Source organism: Choloepus didactylus, chromosome 6, assembly GCF_015220235.1.
Source record: "Choloepus didactylus isolate mChoDid1 chromosome 6, mChoDid1.pri, whole genome shotgun sequence".
Classification (NCBI taxonomy): domain Eukaryota; kingdom Metazoa; phylum Chordata; class Mammalia; order Pilosa; family Megalonychidae; genus Choloepus; species Choloepus didactylus.
The window spans coordinates 47,293,258-47,313,276 of record NC_051312.1 but is presented as its reverse complement, the minus strand read 5'-3'; the positions used below and the strand labels follow the sequence as shown (position 1 = coordinate 47,313,276).

The 20,019-nt window shown below is 39.5% G+C and overlaps 1 protein-coding gene across 1 annotated transcript in view; it reads right to left on the bottom strand.

Annotated features, from left to right (window-relative positions):
• CCDC73 (coiled-coil domain containing 73) overlaps positions 1 to 20,019 on the bottom strand; it is a 250,565-nt gene that overhangs the window by 200,208 nt on the left and 30,338 nt on the right. The window lies entirely within an intron of this gene.

Here is a 20,019-nt window from a genome sequence, read left to right as displayed (position 1 = left end):
CCATTCATATAACTAAATGGAGGAATTCTTGGGGCCACAGGATTTGCCCAAGAAAAAAAGACATGAGCAGAAAGAAGCAGGGAGGCCTCTATGCCTTGGCCTGGAACTATTTTACAAACTCATTGTATGGAAAAGCCCTGAATGAGAGCACTCATACAAATCAATGTTTAAAGACTGGAAAAGTCATTTCCTTTTTTCCTTCTTTTAATTTTTATTTCTTTTTTTTTTTTTTTTTTTTTTTTAGCACCTGTCATTCAAAGAAAGCTCTGTCATAAAATCAGCTAAACAAAAGCTTAAGGAATAATTGTCCCAGAGTCAGATTCCAGTGATAACACACTAAAATATCAAAATGCCCAACTTTCAAAAAAAGATTGCAAAACATACAAAGAAACAGAAAGTGATGGCCCAGGCAAAGGAGATTAAAGAATTAGAAACCATCAATGAGGAGAATGAGTTCTGAGATGTATCAGACAAAGATTTTTTTAACAGTCCTAAATATGCTCAAAGAAATAAGAGAAAATATGGGAAAAGAAGGAAAGGATACTATGAAAATGATATATGAACACCAAGAGAATCTCAATAGAGGGATGAAAATTATAAAAGGGAACTCATCAGAACTCAAGACCACAATAACAGAAATTTAAAATTCCCTAGAGGGATTCAAGAGCAGGTTGGAGCTGGCAGAAAAAAGAATCACTAAACTTGAAATAAGACAATTGAAATCACACAGTCTGAGGAGCAGAAAGAAGAAAGTATGAAGAAAAGTGAAGAGACTGAGGAAACTGTGGGACACATGTCATCATACCAAAATATACACAATGGGAGTTCCAGAAGGAGACCAAAGAGAAAGGGGTGAAGAAAATATCCAAAGCAATAATGGCTGAAAACTTCCCAAATTTAACTAAAGACATGAATATATATATTCAAGATGCTCAGTGAACTCCAAACAGGACAAAAGTCAAATAGACCCAACCATGACATATTATAATCAAATAACTGAATGCCAAAGATAAAGAGAGAATTCTGAAAACCTCAAGAGAAAAGCAATGTGTCACATAGAAGGGATCCTCAATAAAACTAAGTGTCAATTTTTCATCAGTAACTATGGAGGAAAGAAGGCAGTATGGAATGGCACATTTAAAGTACTGAAAGAGAAAAACTGCCAGCCAACTGTCGAGAAAAACTGCCAGCCAACTGTCCAGCAAAACGTTATCCAGAAAACTGTCCTTCAAAAATGAAAGAGTTGAAAATAGTCACAGATAAGTAAAAACTTAGAGAATTCATTTAAAAAAAAAAAAAAAAACCTAATCTATAAGAACTGCTAAAGGGAGTTCTTCAGGTAGAAAGGAAAAGACAGGAGAGAGAGGCTTGGAGTAATATGAAGTGAAGATATTCAATGAAGGTAACTAAAAGGGTAAATGCAAAACCCAATACTGCCATATCCTTAATATATAATTCTACTTTTTAATTCCGATAAGAGTCAGAACACAATTGAACCAAAAAAAAAAAAAAGAGTCATATTTCCTGATAATGGACACACAAAATATCAAGAGGTAATGTAGGACAAAATAACATTAAGAGGGGGAAATGGAGTGATATGATAGTTGAGACACATATGTTATTGAAGCTAAGTTTCTATCATTCGAAATCAGTATGTTATAGATGTAGGTTATGTAATACAAACTGGAGGGAAACCACAAAGAAAGCATTTTAAATGTATACAAAAACAGGAATGAGAAAGGGATCATTCAGATACATCACAAAAGATCAACTATATAGAAAAGGAAGCTGTAATTAAAGAAAAGAGAGGTGAAAAAAATCTGACATATAAAAACCAAAGGACAAAATGGATGAAGTAAGTACTACCTTTACAGTAATAACACTAAATGTGAATGGATTAAACTCTCCAATCAAAAGACAGATATTGGCACGCTTCTCCCTCAAATATTCCCACATTATCTTTTTAATGTGTATCTTTCTCTTTTTCTTTAATAAACTTTACTATTTATTATCACTGGCTCCTCTCGTCTCTGAATTCTTTCCATGGCCAGAGTCCCAAACCTGGAACAGGGTTCTGCCTGGCACTGCTGCAAGCAGTGTGCCAGCTACATATTCTGGTGATCCAAGCCAGGAAATTGCTGCAGGAGTTTCCAGGAGTTCATCTTTACTGATTTCAAGACACAAGACATCCTGAACAGTCAAAGTCTATGGAATCTCCAGCTGGATTCACCTGTCCAGGGTCAAGCACCCCAGCCAGGATCCTACAGACCTTCCTGAACAGAAAGACTCCATCAGTTGTCAACCACTAGATGGATTAAAATTCCTACTAAAGAAGCAGAGCTAAGTATGATGAGCTCTCTCTCTATCTTTTGGCAGTTATGTCAACCAGGGAAACCACAAAAAAAGTATATGAAATTCAAGAGGACATACAGGACTGTGCCAGTTTGGATGTATTATGTCCCCCAAAATGCCATGTTATTTAATGCAATCTTGTGGGGGCAGACATATTAATGTTGATTAGGTTGGAATCTTTGGATTCGGTTGTTTCCTCGGAGATGTGACCCACCCAACTGTGGGTAATACCTTTGACTGGATTATTTCCATGGAGGTATGGCCCCACCCATTCAGTGTAGTCTTGATTGGTTACTGGAGTGCTTTAAAAAGAGCCACATAGGCCCAGACACTTGCTGCAGTGAAAAGAGACATTTTGGAGAATACCATTTTGAAACACAACCTGAGAGCAAAGGAAGAAGATGCCAGCCAGGTGCCTTCCCAGACAACAGAGGTGTTCCAGACACCATTGGCAATTCTTCTGTGAAGGTACCCTATTGTTGATGTCTTAGCTTGGATACTTTTACGGCCTTAAGACTAACTTTGTAACCAAATAAACCTCCCTTTATAAAGGCTAATCCATTTCTGGTATTTTGCATAATGGCAGCATTAGCAAACCAGAACAAGGACCTTTGGGAACAATCCCAACTAATTAAATACAATTCTGGAAGCAACTGGGATCTTTTTCCACATCTACCTACCCTAACTACTTAAATCCTTCCTTTTCTAAGTCCTTTAATTCCTTTTCTTCTCATTCTTATGTTTGACCCATGTATATTTAACCTACTTGTCAAAAAATTTGTTTCCAACAGACTGCAAGCATTCCACACTAAGCTCATGCTCACCTGTGATATCAAGCTGTTCTGAACTAGGACCAGTCTACCTCACCCTTAATAGAACAGAGAAAGCATTTTACACCCTGGCAGGCAGGGTCTGCCACCCTTAAAACAGCAGGAAGAAGTTACAGAAGTTGGATCTTTGCCCCTCAGCACCCATTTAAGATTAAGGGTGTTCAACTCTTTCAGGGGGAAGTTGAGGCAGGATAGAATAGGGCATCAAGTCTAGGGTCCCTGGTCTTCTATTCAGCTTCAAAAGAGTTAATGCAGACATGTGAACTCATGGGACAAAAATTGCCCCTAAAGCCCCCAAACCTCCCAAACCATAAACACTTGTAAAATCATGGGCCCAAAGAAAATTTTTAGTTAATGACAAAAAGTATGGGGTCATAAAAGTTGACCCCATTTCCAAAGACAAATTTTAGATATGCAAGGGCAGGTCGCAAATTCTGATAACCATGATAACTATTTCCTCCTTGAACAAAGAAGACACCTGGTGTTCAAAGGTCAAGATAAGAAAATCACTTTCCTCTATAACAAGCCAACCAACTCCCACTCAGTGCATGCTTCTCCTTTGAACATTCCCACATTATCTCGTCAATGTGTATCTTTCTCTTTTTCTTTAATAAACTTTACTATTCCTAAAAAAAAAAACATTGACAGAGTAGATTTTAAAAATCATGATCCAACTATATGTTTTTTATAAGAAACTCACTGCGCCAGTTTGAATGTATTATGTCCCCCAAATGCCATTATCTTTGATGTAATCTTGTGTGGGCAGACGTTATCAATGTTGATTAGATTTCTTTGAGTTTCTTTGGAGATGTGCTCCACCCGGCTGTGGGTGATAACTCTGATTGGATAATTTCCATGGAGGTGTTGCTCCACCCATTCAGGGTGGGTCTAAGTTGAGTCACTGGAGCCATATAAATGAGCTGACAGACAGAGGGAACTCAGTGCAGCTGTGAATGTTTTGAAGAGGAGCAGCAGCCAAGAGGGACACTTTGAAGAAAGCACAGGAGCTGCAGATGAGAGACAGTTTGAACACTGCCGTTGAAAGCAGACTCATGCTCTGGAGAAGCTGAGAGAGGACAGATATCCCAAGTGCAACTAAGAGTGACATTTTTGAGGAACTGCAGCCTAGAGAGGAACATCCTGGGAGAAAGCCATTTTGAAACCAGAACTATGGAGCAGACACCAGCCACATGCCTTCCCAGATAATAGAGGTTTTCTAGACATCATTGGCCATCCTCCAGTGAAGGTACCCGATTACTAATGCGTTACCTTGGACACTTTATGGCCTTAAGACTGTAACTGTGTAACCAAATCAACCCCCTTTTATAAAAGCCAATCCATCTCTGGTGTTTTGCATTCTGGCAGCATTAGCAAACTAGAACACTCACCTTAGACCCAAAGACACAAATAGGTTGAAAGAGAAAGGATGGAAAAAGACAATCCATGCAAACAGTAAACAAAGAAGAGCTGGGATAGCTATACCAATATTAGATTAAATAGACTTTAAGTCAAAAGCTGTCACAAGAGACAAAGGAGATACTATATATTAATGAAAGGGTCAATCTACAAAGAAAAATAATCATAAATACTTACGTACCTAACCAGGGTGCCCCAACATACATGTGGCAAAAACTGGCAACACTGAAGGGAGAAACAGACACCCCTACAAAAATGGTTGGAGACTTCAATACAACATTCTCATCAATACATAGAACATATAAAACAGAAGATCAATAAGGAAACAGAGAACTTGAATAATATGATAAATGAACTAGAACTAACAAACAATAAAGAACATTGCACCCCAAAATAGCAGGATATATTTTCTCAAGTGCACATGGATCATTCTCCAGGTTAGACCACAAGTAGGGTCATGAAACAAGTCTCAATAAATTTTAAAAGACTGAAATTATACAAATCATCTTCTCTGATCACCGTGGAATAATGCTATAAGTCAATAAAAAGGCAAAGAACCGGAAATCCTCATATACACGGAAGCTAAATAGCACACTCTTAAATAATCAATGCATCAAAGAAGATATTACAAGGGAAATGAGTAAATATCTTGAGACAAATGAAAACAAGAACACAACATATCAAAATTTATGAGATGCAACAAAGGCAGTGCTGAAAAGGAAATTTATATCCCCAAAAGCTAACATTAAAAAAGGAGATGGTTCAACATAAGAAAAACAATCAATGTATTACAACACATTAACAAGTCAAAAGGGAAAAATCAATTGATCATCTCAATAAATGCTGAAAAAGCATTTGACAAAATCCAACATCCCTTTTTGATAAAAACACTTCAAAAGGTAGGAATTGAAGGAAACTTCCTCAACATGATAAACAGCATATATGAAAAACCCACAGCCAGCATAGTACTCAATGGTGAGAGACTGAAAGCCTTCCCTCTAAGATCAGGAACAAGACAAGGATGCCCGCTGTCACCACTGTTATTCAACATTGTGCTGGAAGTGCCAGCCAGGGCAATCCGGCAAGACAAAGAAATAAAAGGCATCCAAATTGGAAAAGAAGAAGTAAAACTGTCATTGTTTGCAGATGATATGATCTTATATCTAGAAAACCCTGGGAAATCAACGATACACCTACTAGAGCTAATAAACAAATTTAGCAAAGTAGCGGGATACAAGATTAATGCACGTAAGTCAGTAATGTTTCTATATGCTAGAAATGAACAAACTGAAGAGACACTCAAGAAAAAGATACCATTTTCAATAGCAACTAAAAAAATCAAGTACCTAGGAATAAACTTAACCAAAGATGTAAAAGACCTATACAAAGAAAACTACATAACTCTACTAAAAGAAATAGAAGGGGACCTTAAAAGATGGAAAAGTATTCCATGTTCATGGATAGGAAGGCTAAATGTCATTAAGATGTCAATTCTACCCAAACTCATCTACAGATTCAATGCAATCCCAATCAAAATTCCAACAACCTACTTTGCAGACTTGGAAAAGCTAGTTATCAAATTTATTTGGAAAGGGAAGATGCCTCGAATTGCTAAAGACACTCTAAAAAAGAAAAACGAAGTGGGAGGACTTACACTCCCTGACTTTGAAGCTTATTATAAAGCCACAGTTGCCAAAACAGCATGGTACTGGCACAAAGATAGACATATAGATCAATGGAATCGAATTGAGAATTCAGAGATAGACCCTCAGATCTATGGCCGACTGATCTTTGATAAGGCCCCCAAAGTCACCGAACTGAGCCATAATGGTCTTTTCAACAAATGGGGCTGGGAGAGTTGGATATCCATATCCAAAAGAATGAAAGACGACCCCTACCTCACCCCCTACACAAAAATTAACTCAAAATGGACCAAAGATCTCAATATAAAAGAAAGTACCATTAAACTCCTAGAAGATAATGTAGGAAAACATCTTCAAGACCTTGTATTAGGCGGCCACTTCCTAGACTTTACACCCAAAGCACAAGCAACAAAAGAGAAAATAGATAAATGGGAACTCCTCAAGCTTAGAAGTTTCTGCACCTCAAAGGAATTTCTCAAAAAGGTAAAGAGGCAGCCAACTCAATGGGAAAAAATTTTTGGAAACCATGTATCTGACAAAAGACTGATATCTTGCATATACAAAGAAATCCTACAACTCAATGACAATAGTACAGACAGCCCAATTATAAAATGGGCAAAAGATATGAAAAGACAGTTCTCTGAAGAGGAAATACAAATGGCCAAGAAACACATGAAAAAATGTTCAGCTTCACTAGCTATTAGAGAGATGCAAATTAAGACCACAATGAGATACCATCTAACACCGGTTAGAATGGCTGCCATTAAACAAACAGGAAACTACAAATGCTGGAGGGGATGTGGAGAAATTGGAACTCTTATTCATTGTTGGTGGGACTGTATAATGGTTCAGCCACTCTGGAAGTCAGTCTGGCAGTTCCTTAGAAAACTAGATATAGAGCTACCAGCACTTCTCGGTAAATACCCGGAAGATCGGAAAGCAGTGACACGAACAGATATCTGCACGCCAATGTTCATAGCAGCATTATTCACAATTGCCAAGAGATGGAAACAACCCAAATGTCCTTCAACAGATGAGTGGATAAATAAAATGTGGTATATACACACGATGGAATACTACGCGGCAGTAAGAAGGAACGATCTGGTGAAACATATGACAACATGGATGAACCTTGAAGACATAATGCTGAGCGAAATAAGCCAGGCACAAAAAGAGAAATATTATATGCTACCACTAATGTGAACTTTGAAAAATGTAAAACAAATGGTTTATAATGTAGAATGTAGGGGAACTAGCAGTAGAGAGCAATTAAGGAAGGAGGAACAATAATCCAAGAAGAACAGATAAGCTAACGTTCTGGGGATGCCCAGAAATGACTATGGTCTGTTAATTTCTGATGGATATAGTAGGAACAAGTTCACAGAAATGTTGCTATATTATGTAACTTTCTTGGGGTAAAGTAGGAACATGTTGGAAGTTAAGCAGTTATCTTAGGTTAGTTGTCTTTTTCTTACCCCCTTGTTATGGTCTCTTTGAAATGTTCTTTTATTGCATGTTTGTTTTCTTTTTAACTTTTTTTTTCATACAGTTGATTTAAAAACGAAGGGAAAGTTAAAAAAAAAAAAAAAAGAAAAGAAAAACAAGGAAAAAAAAAAAAAGATGTAGTGCCCCCTTGAGGAGCCTGTGGAGAATGCAGGGGTATTCGCCTACCCCACCTCCATGGTTGCTAACATGACCACAGACATAGGGGACTGGTGGTTTGATGGGTTGAGCCCTCTACCATAAGTTTTACCCTTGGGAAGACGGTTGCTGCAAAGGAGAGGCTAGGTCTCCCTATATTTGGGCCTAAGAGTCTCCTCCTGAATGCCTCTTTGTTGCTCAGATGTGGCCCTCTCTCTCTGGCTAAGCCAACTTGAAAGGTGAAATCACTGCCCTCCCCCCTACGTGGGATCAGACACCCAGGGGAGTGAATCTCCCTGGCAACATGGAATATGACTCCCGGGGAGGAATGTAGACCCGGCATCGTGGGACGGAGAACATCTTCTTGACCAAAAGGGGGATGTGAAAGGAAATGAAATAAGCTTCAGTGGCAGAGAGATTCCTAAACGAGCTGAGAGGTCACTCTGGTGGGCACTCTTACGCACACTTTAGACAACCCTTTTTAGGTTCCAAAGAATTGGGGTAGCTGGTGGTGGATACCTGAAACTATCAAACTACAACCCAGAACCCATGAATCTCGAAGACAGTTGTATAAAAATGTAGCTTATGAGCGGTGACAATGGGATTGGGAAAGCCATAAGGACCAAACTCCACTTTGTCTAGTTTATGGATGGATGTGTAGAAAAGTAGGGGAAGGAAACAAACAGACAAAGGTACCCAGTGTTCTTTTTTATTTCAATTGCTCTTTTTCACTCTAATTATTATTCTTGTTATTTTTGTGTGTGTGCTAAGGAAGGTGTCAGGGATTGATTTAGGTGATGAATGTACAACTATGTAATGGTACTGTAAACAATCGAAAGTACAATTTGTTTTGTATGACTGCGTGGTATGTGAATATATCTCAATAAAATGATGATTAAAAAAATAAATAAATAAAATAAAATCATGGACTTAGATGCAAAACTATAAAACATCTAGAAAAAATATATAGGAGAAAATCTTCAGGACCCAGGACCAGGCAAAGAGTTCCTAGACCTGACACAATCCATAAGAGGAAAAATTGGTAAAATGGACCTCATCGAAAAACAAAAAATAGACAAACTGCAGACTGGGAGAAAGTATTTGCAAATCACATATCTGACAAAGGTCTTATATCTAGAATAAAAAAGAACTCTCAAAGCTCAACATTACAAAAACTTTTAGAAAGAAGGCAAGACATACACAGACATTTTACCAAAGAGAATACAGATCACAAATAAGCATATGAATAGATATTCAACATCATTAGCCATTAGTAAAATGCAAATTAAACTATAATGAGATATCATTACACACCTATCAAAATGACTAAAATGAAAAATAGTTATTAACATCAAATGCTGGTGAAGATGCAGAATTACCTAATGAGGAAGAAGATGCAGAGAAACTGAATCACTCATATTTTGCTGGTGGGAATGTAAAATGGTACAGCCACTCTGGAAAGCAGTTTGGCAGTTTCTTAAAAAAAAACAAAACCATAAATTCAGTTACTTATATGACCCAGCAATCACACTCCTGGGCATTTATCCAAGAGAAATGAAGACTTATTTTCATGCAGAAACTTGTACACAATCGTTCATAGCTGTTTTATTTGTAACAGCTCAAAACTGGAAACTAACCAAATGTCCTTTAATGGGTAAATAGTTAAACAAACTGTGGTATACCATACCATGGAATACTACTCAGAAATAAAAGGGAACAAACTATTGATAGACTCAGAAACTTGGATGGATCTCATAGAAATTATGCTGAGTGAAAAAGCCAATCTACAGCATGATTCCATTTAGGTAACATTCATGAAAGAACATAATTATAGGGATGGAGAACAGATTAGTGGTTGCTAGGGGTTAGTGATAGGGAGGGTTAGGTGTGGTTATAAAGGGATAACACCAACATGTCTTATGATGATGGCACAGTTGAATATTTCCTTTAACAGTTTTATTGAGATATAATTCACATACACAGTTGAGTATCTTGTTGTAGTGATGGTTACACAAGGCTAAACATGTAATAAAATTACATAGAGCTATACACAAAATGAGTACATGTATAACTGATGAAATCTGAATAAACTCTAAGGATTGTACCAATGTCAATTCCTTGGTTTTGATTTTGCATTCTAATTGTACAAGATGTGAACACTGCAAGAGGTTGAAAGGTGCATTGGACGTCCCTGTACATTTCTTTGCAGACTCCTGTGAATCTATAATTATGTCAAAATAAAAAGATTTAAAAAAAAAAAAAAAAAAAGGAGGAGGAGGAGGCGGGGCAAGATGGCAGACTGGTGAGCTGTATGTTTTAGTTACTCCTCCAGGAAAGTAGGTAGAAAGCCAGGAACTGCGTGGACTGGACACCACAGAGCAATCTGACTTTGGGCATACTTCATACAACACTCATGAAAACGTGGAACTGCTGAGATCAGTGAAATCTGTAAGTTTTTGCGGCCAGGGGACCCGTGCCCCTCCCTGCCAGGCTCAGTCCCGGGGGAGGAGGGGCTGTCAGCTCCGGGAAGGAGAAGGGAGAACTGCAGTGGCAACTCTTATCGGAAACTCATTCTACTGATTCAAACTCCAACCAAAGATAGACTGAGACTAGACACCAGAGAATCTGAGAGCAGCCAGCCCAGCAGAGACGAGACATCCATAGAAAAAAAACAACACGAAAAACTCCAAAATAAAAGCGGAGGATTTTTGGAGTTCTGGTGAACATAGAAAGGGGAAGGGCCCTGAGGCACATATGCAAATCCCGAAGAAAAGCTGATCTCTCTGCCCTGTGGGCCTTTCCTTAATGGCCCTGGTTGCTTTGTCTCTTAGCATTTCAATAACCCTTTAGATCTCTGAGGAGGGCCCGTTTTTTTTTCTTTTTTTTTTTTTAATCCTTTTTTCTTTTTCTAAAACAATTACTCTAAGAAGCCCAATACAGAAAGCTTCAAAGACTTACTATTTGGGCAGGTCAAGTCAAGAGCAGAACTAGGAGAGCTCTGAGACAAAACGCAATAATCCAGTGGCTGAGAAAATTCACTAAACACCACAACTTCCCAAGAAAAGGGGGGTGTTCTAGTTTGCTAATGCTGCAGAATGCAAAACACCAGAGATGGATAGGCTTTTATAAAATGGGGGTTTATTTCACTACACAGTTACAGTCTTAAGGCCACAAAACGTCCAAGGTAACACATCAGTAATCGGGTACCTTCACTGGAGATGGCCAATGGCGTCCGGAAAACCTCTCTTAGCTGGGAAGGCACATGGCTGGCGTCTGCTCCAAAGTTCTGGTTTCAAAATGGCTTTCTCCCGGGATGTTCCTCTCTAGCAAGCTTGCTCCTCTTAAAAATGTCACTCATAGCTGCACTCCGTTCAGTCTCTTTGAGTCAGCATGTTTTATATGGCTCCACTGATCAAGGCCCACCCTGAATGGGTGGGGTCACACCTCCATGGGAGTATCCCACCAAAGTCACCACCCACAGCTGGGTGGGGCACATTCCAAGCAAATCTAACCAGCACCAAAACGTCTGTCCCACAAGACCACAAAGATAATGGCATTTGGGGGACACAATACATTCAAACTGGCACATTCCACCCCCTGGACCCCAAAATGACATTATCTTTCCAAATACAAAATACATTCATTTCATCACAATATCACAAAAACTTAAACCATTTCAGTAACAAAAGTTAAGTACAAAATCCCATCAAAATCAAATATAGGTGTGGTCAGTCCTAAGGCATACTTTTCATTTAGCTTTGGATCTGTGGACTTAGCACAAGTTATATGCTTCCAGTATACAAAGGAGGGACATTCATAGGATAAACATTCCCATTGCCATAAGGAGAAACAGTAAGGAAAACAGGGTTAACAGGACCAAAACAGTTTCTAAAACCTGCAGGACAAACTCCATTAGATTTCAAAGTCTGAGAGTCATTTACAGAACAACATTGCATCCTTGGGGCTTGAGAGAGCGGGAGCCTAACCCTTCCCAAGGGCCTTTTTGGCAGCTGTTTCTTCTCCAAATGCTTGGGTGAGTGCTCCAACATTTCCACACATTGGGGAGACCACCATCTCGGCTCCACCCTCCTCAAACCTCGGGGAAGCTCCCGGAATCCCTTCCATCTCCGGGGCACAAGCTCAACCCCTTCAGAACAGTGTGGTGGCAGCCAGGCTCTCCCCAATTCCCTGGAAATGTGCTCCAACCTCTTTGGGACCTGAGGTGGCAAAACTCTTCCAGAGCATCGAGGCGGAAAGCCCGCCCTTGACCTCCAGGGCAAACTCACCCTTTCCATGCATGTGGGCTGCTCCGCTCTCCCAGCCCGAGACCTCCTAACTCCAGACCTCAACCTCCATGGCTCTGTCTTTGAAGAGATTTTTCCTTTAATTTTTTCCTTGTCTGTCTCCTCCAGTCCAGGCAGGCAATGGCTCTGTCTATAAAGATCTCGCAAAAATTCTGTTGGCTTTGCATGAAGCATGCAGGGGTCAAAGCCATCAGACAACAGGATTTTCCACAAATCCTTTCTGCTTAACTCCTTTTCCAATCTTGGCTTGTACTGAAATGGCGGCTGGGTTCCATGTTTGGTTACATCCTCACGTTGGGCTGTAGCTTCTGGGATTCCACCCCCTAGAAGCCTGTAATTTTCCAAGCCATCAACTTCTGGCTTCTTTGAACCCAAGAGTTCAGTTCTAAGTTTATCTCTCTCTGTTCGCATTTTACTATAAGCTGCAAGGAGAAGCCAGGATATGTCCTCCACACGTAGTCTGGAGAATTCCTCAGCTAAGTATTCCAGGTTGTTGCTTCCAAATTCTTCCTTCCATCTGACACCAGGACTCAATTTTGCCAAATTCTGTGCCACTTTAAAACAAGGATCGCCTTTCTTCCAGTTTACAACACATTCATCATTTCTGTTCAAGTCCTCATCAGAAGTATCTTTAGAGTCCATATTTCCACAAACAGTCTCTTTAAAGCAGTTTTGGCCTTTTTTATCAAGCTCCTCACAATTCTTCCAGAGTCTTCCCCTTATCCATTTGAAAAGCCGTTCCAACATGTTTGGTATTTGCAAACACAGCAGCAAAAGCACCCCACTTCTCCGGTACCAAAATCTGTTCTAGTTTGCTAATGCTGCAGAATGCAAAACACCAGAGATGGATAGGCTTTTATAAAATGGGGGTTTATTTCACTACACAGTTACAGTCTTAAGGCCACAAAACGTCCAAGGTAACACATCAGTAATCGGGTACCTTCACTGGAGATGGCCAATGGCGTCCGGAAAACCTCTCTTAGCTGGGAAGGCACATGGCTGGCGTCTGCTCCAAAGTTCTGGTTTCAAAATGGCTTTCTCCCGGGATGTTCCTCTCTAGCAAGCTTGCTCCTCTTAAAAATGTCACTCATAGCTACACTCCGTTCAGTCTCTTTGAGTCAGCATGTTTTATATGGCTCCACTGATCAAGGCCCACCCTGAATGGGTGGGGTCACACCTCCATGGGAGTATCCCACCAAAGTCACCACCCACAGCTGGGTGGGGCACATTCCAAGCAAATCTAACCAGCACCAAAACGTCTGTCCCACAAGACCACAAAGATAATGGCATTTGGGGGACACAATACATTCAAACTGGCACAGGGGGTGTCCGCTCACAGCCATCATCCTGGTTGACAGGAAACACTCCTGCCCATCGCCAGCCCCATAGCCCAGAACTGCCCCAGACAACCCAGTGTGACGGAAGTGCTTCAAATAACAGGCACACACCACAAAATTGGGCGTGGACATTAGCCTTCCCTGCAACCTCACCTGATTGTCCCAGAGTTGGGAAGGTAGAGCAGTGTGAATTAACAAACCCCCATTCAGCCATCATTTCAGCAGACTGGGAGCCTCCCTACACAGCCCAGCAGCCCAAAACTGCCCTGGGGGGACGGCACTCACCTGTGACATAGCACAGTCATCCCTCAACAGAGGACCCGGGGTGCACGGCCTGGAAGAGAGGCCCACTTGCAAGTCTCAGGAGCCATACGCCAATACCAAGGACGTGTGGGTCAGTGGCAGAGACAAACTGTGGCAGGACTGAACTGAAGGATTAGACTATTGCAGCAGCTTTAAAACTCTAGGATCACCAGGGAGATTTGATTGTTAGAGCCACACCCCCTCCCTGACTACCCAGAAAAACGCCCCAAATACAGGGCAGGCAACACCAACTACACACGCAAGCTTGGTACACCAATTGGGCCCCACAAGACTCACTCCCCCACTCACCAAAAAGGCTAAGCAGGGGAGAACTGGCTTGTGGAGAACAGGTGGCTCGTGGACGCCACCTGCTGGTTAGTTAGAGAAAGTGTACTCCACGAAGCTGTAGATCTGATAAATTAGAGATAAGGAATTCAAATGGTCTACAAATCCTAAAAGAACCCTATCAAGTTCAGCAAATGCCACGAGGCCAAAAACAACAGAAAATTATAAAGCATATGAAAAAACCAGACGATATGGATAACCCAAGCCCAAGCACCCAAATCAAAAGATCAGAAGAGACACAGCACCTAGAGCAGCTACTCAAAGAACTAAAGATGAACAATGAGACCATAGTACGGGAGATAAAGGAAATCAAGAAGACCCTAGAAGAGCATAAAGAAGACATTGCAAGACTAAATAAAAAAATGGATGATCTTATGGAAATTAAAGAAACTGTTGACCAAATTAAAAAGATTCTGGACACTCATAGTACAAGACTAGAGGAAGTTTAACAACGAATCAGTGACCTCGAAGATGACAGAATGGAAAATGAAAGCATAAAAGAAAGAATGGGGAAAAAAATTGAAAAAATCGAAATGGACCTCAGGGATATGATAGATAATATGAAACATCCAAATATGACTCATTGGTGTCCCAGAAGGGGAAGAAAAGGGTAAAGGTCTAGGAAGAGTATTCAAAGAAATTGTTGGGGAAAACTTCCCAAATCTTCTAAACAACATAAATACACAAATCATAAATGCTCAGCGAACTCCAAATAGAATAAATCCAAATAAACCCACTCCGAGACATATACTGATCACACTGTCAAACACAGAAGAGAAGGAGCAAGTTCTGAAAGCAGCAAGAGAAAAGCAATTCACCACATACAAAGGAAACAGCATAAGACTAAGTAGTGACTACTCAGCAGCCACCATGGAGGCAAGAAGGCAGTGGCACGATATATTTAAAATTCTGAGTGAGAAAAATTTCCAGCCAAGAATACTTTATCCAGCAAAGCTCTCCTTCAAATTTGAGGGAGAGCTTAAATTTTTCACAGACAAACAAATGCTGAGAGAATTTGCTAACAAGAGACCTGTGCCCTACTGGAGATACTCAAGGGAGCCCTACAGACAGAGAAACAAAGAAAGGACAGAGAGACTTGGAGAAAGGTTCAGTACTAAAGAGATTTGGTATGGGTACAATAAAGGATATTAATAGAGGGGAAAAATATGACAAACATAAACCAAAGGATAAGATGGCTGATTCAAGAAATGCCTTCACGGTTATAACGTTGAATGTAAATAGATTAAACTCCCCAATTAAAAGATATAGATTCGCAGAATGGATAAAAAAAATGAACCATCAATATGTTGCATACAAGAGACTCATCTTAGACACAGGGACACAAAGAAACTGAAAGTGAAAGGATGCAAAAAAATATTTCATGCAAGCTACAGCGAAAAGAAAGCAGGTCTAGCAATATTAATCTCAGATAAAATAGACTTCAAATGCAGGGATGTTTGGAGAGACAAAGAAGGCCACTACGTACTAATAAAAGGAGCAATTCAGCAAGAAGAAATAACAATCGTAAATGTCTATGCACCCAACCAAGGTGCCACAAAATACATGAGAGAAACACTGGCAAAACTAAAGGAAGCAATTGATGTTTCCACAATAATTGTGGGAGACTTCAACACATCACTCTCTCCTATAGATAGATCAACCAGACAGAAGACCAATAAGGAAACTGAAAACCTAAACAATCTGATAAATGAATTAGATTTAACAGACATATACAGGACATTACATCCCAAATCACCAGGATACACATACTTTTCTAGTGCTCATGGAACTTTCTCCAGAATAGATCATATGCTGGGACATAAAACAAGCCTCAATAAATTTAAAAAGATTGAAATTATTCAAAGCACATTCTCTGACCACAATGGAATACAATTAGAAGTCAATAACCATCAGAGACTTAGAAAATTCACAAATACCTGGAGGTTAAACAACACACTCCTAAACAATCAGTGGGTTAAAGAAGAAATAGCAAGAGAAATTGCTAAATATATAGAGACGAATGAAAATGAGAACACAACATACCAAAACCTATGGGATGCAGCAAAAGCAGTGCTAAGGGGGAAATTTATAGCACTAAACGCATATATTAAAAAGGAAGAAAGAGCCAAAATCAAAGAACTAATGGATCAACTGAAGAAGCTAGAAAATGAACAGCAAACCAATCCTAAACCAAATACAAGAAAAGAAATAACAAGGATTAAAGCAGAAATAAATGACATAGAGAACAAAAAAACAATAGAGAGGATAAATAGCACCAAAAGTTGGTTCTTTGAGAAGATCAACAACATTGACAAACCCCTAGCTAGACTGACAAAATCAAAAAGAGAGAAGACCCATATAAACAAAATAATGAATGAAAAAGGTGACATAACTGCAGATCCTGAAGAAATTAAAAAAATTATAAGAGGATACTATGAACAACTGTATGGCAACAAACTGGATAATGTAGAGGAAATGGACAATTTCCTGGAAACATATGAACAACCTAGACTGACCAGAGAAGAAACAGAAGACCTCAACCAACCCATCACAAGCAAAGAGATCCAATCAGTCATCAAAAATCTTCCCACAAATAAATGCCCAGGGCCAGATGGCTTCACAGGGGAATTCTACCAAACTTTCCAGAAAGAACTGACACCAATCTTACTCAAACTCTTTCAAAACATTGAAGAAAATGGAACACTACCTAACTCATTTTATGAAGCTAACATCAATCTAATACCAAAACCAGGCAAAGATGCTACAAAAAAGGAAAACTACCGGCCAATCTCCCTAATGAATATAGATGCAAAAATCCTCAACAAAATACTTGCAAATCAAATCCAAAGACACATTAAAAAAATCATACACCATGACCAAGTGGGGTTCATTCCAGGCATGCAAGGATGGTTCAACATAAGAAAATCAATCAATGTATTACAACACATTAACAAGTCAAAAGGGAAAAATCAATTGATCATCTCAATAGATGCTGAAAAAGCATTTGACAAAATCCAACATCCCTTTTTGATAAAAACACTTCAAAAGGTAGGAATTGAAGGAAACTTCCGCAACATGATAAACAGCATATATGAAAAACCCACAGCCAGCATAGTACTCAATGGTGAGAGACTGAAAGCCTTCCCTCTAAGATCAGGAACAAGACAAGGATGCCCGCTGTCACCACTGTTATTCAACATTGTGCTGGAAGTGCTAGCCAGGGCAATCCGGCAAGACAATGAAATAAAAGGCATCCAAATTGGAAAAGAAGAAGTAAAACTGTCATTGTTTGCAGATGATATGATCTTATATCTAGAAAACCCTGAGAAATCGACGATACAGCTACTAGAGCTAATAAACAAATTTAGCAAAGCAGCGGGATACAAGATTAATGCACATAAGTCAGTAATGATTCTATATGCTAGAAATGAAGAAACTGAAGAGACACTCAAGAAAAAGATACCATTTTCAATAGCAACTAAAAAAATCAAGTACCTAGGAATAAATTTAACCAAAGATGTAAAAGACCTATACAAAGAAAACTACATAACTCTACTAAAAGAAATAGAAGGGGACCTTAAAAGATGGAAAAATATTCCATCTTCATGGATAGGAAGACTAAATGTCATTAAGATGTCAATTCTACCCAAACTCATCTACAGATTCAATGCAATCCCAATCAAAATTCCAACAACCTACTTTGCAGACTTGGAAAAGCTAGTTATCAAATTTATTTGGAAAGGGAAGATGCCTCGAATTGCTAAAGACACTCTAAAAAAGAAAAACGAAGTGGGAGGACTTACACTCCCTGACTTTGAAGCTTATTATAAAGCCACAGTTGCCAAAACAGGATGGTACTGGCACAAAGACAGACATATAGATCAATGGAATCGAATTGAGAATTCGGAGATAGACCCTGAGATCTATGGCCAACTGATCTTTGATAAGGCCCCCAAAGTCACTGAACTGAGTCATAATGGTCTTTTCAACAAATGGGGCTGGGAGAGTTGGATATCCATATCCAAAAGAATGAAAGAGGACCCCTACCTCACCCCCTACACAAAAATTAACTCCAAATGGACCAAAGATCTCAATATAAAAGAAAGTACCATAAAACTCCTAGAAGGTAATGTAGGAAAACATCTTCAAGACCTTGTATTAGGCGGCCACTTCCTAGACTTTACACCCAAAGCACAAGCAACAAAAGAGAAAATAGATAAATGGGAACTCCTCAAGCTTAGAAGTTTCTGCACCTGAAAGGAATTTCTCAAAAAGGTAAAGAGGCAGCCAGCTCAATGGGAAAAAATTTTTGGAAACCATGTATCTGACAAAAGACTGATATCTTCCATATATAAAGAAATCCTACAACTCAATGACAATAGTACAGTCGGCCCAATTATAAAATGGGCAAAAGATATGAAAAGATCGTTCTCTGAAGAGGAAATACAAATGGCCAAGAAACACATGAAAATATGTTCAGCTTCACTAGCTATTAGAGAGATGCAAATTAAGACCACAATGAGATACCATCTAACACCGGTTAGAATGGCTGCCATTAAACAAACAGGAAACTACAAATGCTGGAGGGGATGTGGAGAAATTGGAACTCTTATTCATTGTTGGTGGGACTGTATAATGGTTCAGCCATTCTGGAAGTCAGTCTGGCAGTTCCTTAGAAAACTAGATATAGAGGTACCATTCGATCCAGCGATTGCACTTCTCGGTATATACCCGGAAGATCGGAAAGCAGTGACACGAACAGATATCTGCACACCAATGTTCATAGCAGCATTATTCACAATTGCCAAGAGATGGAAACAACCCAAATGTCCTTCAACAGATGAGTGGATAAATAAAATGTGGTATATACACACGATGGAATACTACGCGGCAGTAAGAAGGAACGATCTCGTGAAACATATGACAACATGGATGAACCTTGAAGACATAATGCTAAGCGAAATAAGCCAGGCACAAAAAGAGAAATATTATATGCTACCACTAATGTGAACTTTGAAAAATGTAAAACAAATGGTTTATAATGTAGAATGTAGGGGAACTAGCAATAGAGAGCAATTAAGGAAGGGGGAACAATAATCCAAGAAGAACAGATAAGCTATTTAACGTTCTGGGGATGCCCAGGAATGACTATGGTCTGTTAATTTCTGATGGATATAGTAGGAACAAGTTCACAGAAATGTTGCTATATTAGGTAACTTTCTTGGGGTAAAGTAGGAACATGTTGGAAGTTAAGCAGTTATCTTAGGTTAGTTGTCTTTTTCTTACTCCCTTGTTATGGTCTCTTTCAAATGTTCTTTTATTGTATGTTTGTTTTCTTTTTAACTTTTTTTTCATACAGTTGATTTAAAAAAGAAGGGAAAGTTAAAAAAAAAAAAACAAGGAAAAAAAAAATGGAAAAAAAAGATGCAGTACCCCCGTGAGGAGCCTGTGGAGAATGCAGGGGTATTCGCCTACCCCACCTCCATGGTTGCTAACATGACCACAGACATAGGGGACTGGTGGTTTGATGGGTTGAGCCCTCTACCACAGGTTTTACCCTTGGGAAGACGGTTGCTGCAAAGGAGAGGCTAGGCCTCCCTATGGTTGTGCCTAAGAGACTCTTCCCAAATGCCTCTTTGTTGCTCAGATGTGGCCCTCTCTCTCTAGCTAAGCCAACTTGAAAGGTGAAATCACTGCCCTCCCCCCTACGTGGGATCAGACACCCAGGGGAGTGAATCTCCCTGGCAACGTGGAATATGACTCCTGGGGAGGAATGTAGACCTGGCATCATGGGACAGAGAACGTCTTCTTGACCAAAAGGGGGATGTGAAAGGAAATGAAATAAGCT